This window comes from Mus pahari, chromosome 9 (assembly GCF_900095145.1).
Source record: "Mus pahari chromosome 9, PAHARI_EIJ_v1.1, whole genome shotgun sequence".
Taxonomy (NCBI): domain Eukaryota; kingdom Metazoa; phylum Chordata; class Mammalia; order Rodentia; family Muridae; genus Mus; species Mus pahari.
The window spans coordinates 12,191,425-12,197,749 of NC_034598.1; positions in this window are offsets into that span (position 1 = coordinate 12,191,425).

Here is a 6,325-nt window from a genome sequence, read left to right on the forward strand (position 1 = left end):
TCTTCTTTGGTCCAGATATATCAGTGCTGGGAACACAAGTGATGGGATTCAATGTTCCTGGATTATACAGACATTGCTAGTTTGGAGAAATGGGGGACACCTCACAGCCTTATTTATGCTGATCTTAGAGACTCTTACTGATACTAAATTCCATAGTAGAACTGTTGTTGTGTGAGGTAGGTGCCAAGAATCACTGAAGTTATTTACCAGAAAGGTAATAGGTTGCTTTTGGCTGTGCTAATGGTGTTTTAAGAGTGGATAATGTTTTTATGGCAACTTTGATACATATTGATTCACTTATGTCTCATGATATACAACCAGATTAATTATGAGTATTATTACTAGTTTATAGTGGAGGCAGCTGAAGGAAAAAACCAATTTGTACAAAGTTGTACAAAACCTGAAGGGCCAGGCTTCTAATATATTCATCCCTCTCTGCCTTTCTGTAATTTTTATGTTGTAACAGTGTAATCTGTTCAAAGGGACAGAGGGTAAAATGAAGCAGGCCTAATACAGTGTCTGGTAGAAGGTATTTTTAAGAAATGAAGTTGCAGAGTGGTTTCAAGGTATATAGAGTTGAAAATGTTGCCTGAACACCCTCAGGGACCAAAGTGGCCACATCTCATCTCCCTGTCTTGTTCCTTACAGTGTCATTTTAGATATCTTATATTCACTTCAAATGCTAAATTTTCCTTATGTATGTGGCTGAAAAAGGCCACTGATGCCCAACTCTTCATTAGAACTTAGAAAGTCACTATTGAATGAACTCTAATGGGTGCCATAAGGCTCAGCCATCTGAAAGGAAGGCAGGGGATGTGAATGTCAAGGAGAATGACATTATTTGAGAATGGCTCTATGTAGAGGGACAACAAAATGTCTACTGCAAAAAGGTATGCTAAAAAATTTAAGGGCAACAATTTTTCCATTAGATCTTTGTGATCAGACACTACTGATAGTGTATCATTCCTTGTTGATCAGGCCTATGTCTATTCTTTAGAACTCTGCATGAAGATTTTAAATTCCTCCTCTAGCCATTTAGTTGAATCCATGTGACTTACTTTAGAGAGTGAGAAGCCAGTAAAAGTACTGTGTATCATCTACAAGCCCAGGTAAGAATTAGCTTATGGTTCTTCATGTAGTTTTCTTCTGCTGTGGTACTTGATTATCAAGGTCCTGACAGACAAAATAAATAGGGGCTGGAGCAAGCCTTTGCATTCCAGTGACAGAGATGCAATATTGAGAAAGAAAACAGGCATTGCCATTCAAACCCATTGAGATTTCTGGGTAATCTCAATATTTTGAGAAACAAGCATACCATAAACTGAATTATATAAAATTGTAGCAATAAAAGAAAAAAATAGGGAAAATATTATTTTGATTGAAAACCTTGTATTAGCAGAGATTCTATTGAACACATGGGTTCTTTTTTTTTTTAAATAAAAAAATAAGTTATAAGATAAAACAAAATCTAACATGTTTGATTTTCACAAAACAGAGGGAAAAAAGCCCATGAGAAGCTACAAGAAACAGGTACAGTCATTACCACACTCAGATCAGAATTCCCATAAAAACAAAAACTGGAAGCCTTTACACACACACATACACACACACACACATGCACACGCACACGCACACATGCACGCACACACATGCACACATGCACATTGGACCTATAGTATAAAATGAGAGAAGAAAATATTTAAATTAAAAAAGCATAAAAAATAATAAGAGAAAAATTTAAAACAGTGAATCTGTGACTTGATATCATGAGTCAAGGCATCTACAAAGCCATGTTGGGTTCAGTTTCCATTGGTCATCTACTGCTGGGCATGCAGCTTACCTGAAAGAGTAATTTGTTTCCTCAGGGAGATGCCCATGGAGGAAACTAAATTTTCATCTGCAAGTGAACATTACTTGCAGAGTGCGTCTGAGTTAGGGATGGAGGCATGGGCCCCCTTCTCCTTTCAGTTCTGGTGCAGACCTGTGCAGGCCTTGTACGTGCTGGCCAAGTCTCATAGTTCTTGTGTACATCCATCATGTTGCCTTACAGGGCCTTTGTTTCCTGGTGTCCTACACCTCTACTGGCTCTTACACTCTTTCTATCTCCTCCTTTACAATGTTTCCTGAGCCCTGACGGTAGGGATTTGATGGAGATGTTCATTTTAGGGATGAGTGTTACAAGGTCTCTCAGTCTCTCCATAATGTATGACATAGTATCTCTGCATTTGTTCCCATCTGCTGAAGAAGGCAGGTTCTCTGAAGGTGGCCGAGTGATTAGGTTATTTATTTATTTATTTATTACACTATTATTTGATTTTACCCTATGTCCCCGGACTATCTAGTTTTGGGTTCTTGATTACTTAAGCAGTGTCAAGTTTGGGTCCTATCTCATGGAGAGGGTCTTAAGTCCAATCAGACATTGGTTAGATAATCCCACAATTGCCACCACTGCCCTAGGATATCTTGCAGGCAGGATATCATTGTAGACCAAAGGTTTTGTGGCTGGGTTGGTGTTTATGTTCTTCCTTTTGGAGTGCGCAGAGTACCTTCCTGTTCAAAAGAAACCGAATGTAGAGGTAAAGGCTCTATGTAGGCATTTGACCTCTAAATGTTCAATGAGTTGTGTATTTACATAGTGTTAGATGTTATAAATAATCTAGAGGTTATTTAAAACCTATAGAAGGTTAAATACATGTTGTACGTAAATGGAATGCTTTTTTATATTTGGGATCTAAACATTGTTCCATTTTTGTATTTGTAGTCAATCCTGTACTCAGTTCCCTTCATATAATTGTTAACTAATTGTGTATCTAATAATATCCTAAGGCCATGTCTAGGTAAAGCATTGAGGATGTCAAGGTGATTCTTTAGTTCTCAATCTCTCTCTCTCTCTCTCTCTCTCTCTCTCTCTCTCTCTCTCTCTCTCATTGGTTATTTTATTTATTTATATTTTAAATGTTATTCCCCTTCCCAGTTTCCCCTCCACAAATCCCCTATCCCATCTCCCATCCCCCTGCTTCTATAGGGAGCTTCTTAACCCACCCATCCACTCCTACCTCACAGCTCTGATATTCCCCTATGCTGGGGCATTGAACCTTCACAGGACCAAAGGCCTCTCCTCCCATTGATGCCAGATAAGGCCATCCTCTGCTACATATGCAGCTGGAGCCATGGGACCCTCTATGTGTACTCTTTGGTTGGTGATTTAGTCCCTGGGAGCTTTGGGGGTTGTGGTTGGTTGATTTTGTTGTTCTTCCTACGGGGTTGTGAACCCTTTCAACTCCTTCAGTCTTTCCCCTAACTCCTCCAATGGGGTCCCCATACTCAGTTCAATGATTGGCTGCAAGCATCCATATCTGTATTGGTCAGGCTCTGGCAGAGCCTCTCAGGAGACAGCCATACAAGGCTCTTGACAACAAGCACTTCTTGGCATCAGCAATAGTGTCTGGGTTTGATATCTGTAGATGGGATGGATCCCTAGGTAGGGCAGTCTCTGGATGGTCTTTCCTTTAGTTTCTGCTCCACTCTTTGCCTCACTTGTCTGTATGTCTTGTTTGTATGATCTCCTATTACAGGGCCCTATATCATTAAGATGGTTCATTATTTTAATGTGGATGCCCTGGGTCCTAGAACTCACTTTCCCATATCCTCCTCTCTAAAACCATCTTCTCTCAGGCTCAGTGTTTAGATGCTAAGATAATAATTTTCTCAAATTCTATATAGTACCATTTAGTAGGAATATAATGTATGCTGTGTTATATAATTTAATTGATTCTACAATTAAAAGAAGAAACTAAAAAGGGGAATTTATTTATTTATTATTATTTTCTTTATTTACATTTCAAATGCTATACCGAAAGTTCCCTATACCCCACCCCTGCCCCTGCTCCCCTACCCACCCACTCCCACTACTTGGCCCTGGACTTCCCCTGTGCTGGGTCATATAAAGTTTACAAGACCAAGGGGCCTCTCTTCCCAATGATGGCTGATTAGGCCATCTTCTGCTACATATGCAGCTAGAGACTCAAGCTCAGGGGGTACTAAAAAGGGGAAATTTTAATGATGAAATTTATTAAATCTAATATACCCCAAATTGCAATTCTATGTATACTTAATACAAAAGTATTCTTTTTTTTTTTTGACAAAAAGGCCACCAACAGATTGGGAAAGGATTTTTACCAATCTAAAATCCAATAGGAGACTAATATCCAATATATTCAAAGAGCTCAAGAAGCTGGACTCCAGAAAATCAAATGACCCCATTAAAAAATGGGTTACAGAGCTAAACAAAGAATTCTCAACTGAGGAATAGTGAATGGCTGAGAAGCACCTGAAAAAATGTTCAATATCCTTAATCATTAGGGAAATGCAAATCAAAACAACCTTGAGATTCCACCTCACACCAGTCAGAGTGGCTAAGATCAAAAATTCAGGTGACAGCAGAAGCTGGTGAAGATGTGGAGAAAGAGGAACACTTCTCCAATGCTGGTGGGACTGCAGGCTTGTACAACCACTCTGGAAATCAGTCTGGCGGTTCCTCAGAAAATTGGACATAGTACTACCAGAGGATCCAGCAATACCTCTCCTGGGCATATAGCCAGAAGATGTCCCAACATGTAATAAGTACACATGCTCCACTATGTTCATAGCAGCTTTATTTATAATATCCAGAAGCTGAAAAGAACCTAGATGTCCCTCAACAGAGCAATGCATACAAAAAATGTAGTACAAAAGTATTCTTTTTGATTGTTTGTTTTGAGATGGGGTTTCGATACTGTCTGCAGTCTACTCTGGCCTTGAACTCACAGTCCCTCATCTTCTGTCTGCTAGGGTTCTGGGGTGCTCTAAAGTGCCCTTTATATAAGCATTACTGGGGATATTTTTATCTTTTGATTTTCAACAGCTCTTTGAAATGATGTTATGACATACCCTATTTTGCATCAACCATAGTGCAGCCACTGGTAAGATGCTTGTGTTCTGGTAAGGAACACCTCACCCCTGTTCATGTAATCATCTCAAAACGTATTGGATCACACACAATAGAAGACATGAAGATCGAAGGACATTGTGTTAGGAAGCGGGCGATGAGGAGATCAGCAGGAAAGATGAGGCATGGGAACACAATGGGGTAAATATGATCAAAATACTTTCTACATATATATGAAAATGCCAAGATGAAACCATTTATGTGTACATAGCCCAAGAAGAGCAAAAGGGTAAGTCCTGACGCACTGCAGCAGCTGCATCTCCACTGAGTACCCTGCCCTGAATCTCTCTGTCTGCCTGAGGATGCTCTTTGGTTTTTTCTTCATCTGGTGTAATGCTGTGGCCTGGCTTCCCTGCATAAATCCTGAATAATTTGGATGTATTGCTTTTGTTGATCGAGAATGGAAGTGTAGGCTTGGGGGTTAATGGGACTGCAATTTTATAAAAAGTATGGACTACTTCTGATGGTGCTTATTTGACCCAAAAAAGATAACTGTTGGTCAGAGTCTTAAAGGGAGGTGACCTCACAGAGCTTAGGATGCTGTTGTCAGGGTACAGAAAGAGGGCACTCTCTCCTTGTACCTGCTTCCTTTTCCTTACCGTCTGCTTCTTTGGGTAATAGATGTGATTTTATTGCATTTTCATAGAGAGAAAGAAGAAGAACAGTTAATAATAAAATTGAGAGAGGAAGAGTCTGGTGAAGAAAATTAGAACGATCTGTTTAAAAACAAAACAAAACAGTGCTTAAAATAATCCTCTAATGGCTTCTCCAAACCAGATTTAAATCCTTATACAAAAGAGTAATTTAAATGATTCATAGGAAAAGTCAAGTGAATTTATCCAATCATCAGTCAGTATGCCAAATGATGGTGTTAGAAGAATTGCACATCAAAGGGGAAAATCAAGTTATTTCACATAGCAACTGGGTTGTTATCCAAATTGAATAACCAAAATGAGAAAAAGTTATGTCCTCCACAGCCGTAAATCAACAATAGTGGGCTCTCCTGCATTTTTAATTGGCAGCATCTTGCCTTTCATACGCCCAAATATGGATCCAGGAAGCATCTCTTTAGCTGCCTGGGCATTTTTATAATGCTTATCATTATAAAACTGCAGAATCAAGAGAGGTAAAAATGGCACCGCAAGAGACAAAAGCTTTTGTGAGGATTGTAAATTATATGCATTAATGTCATTAAGCCATTACAAAATTCAATTTCTATGTGGGTTTAAAGCCAATTTTTAAAGTCAACTACCTACCAATTAATGCAAAAATAAATGTGGCTGTTATGAGAATTAGTCTTCAGCTTTGAGGAAGATTTGCTTGAAATGTCAAGGGTTT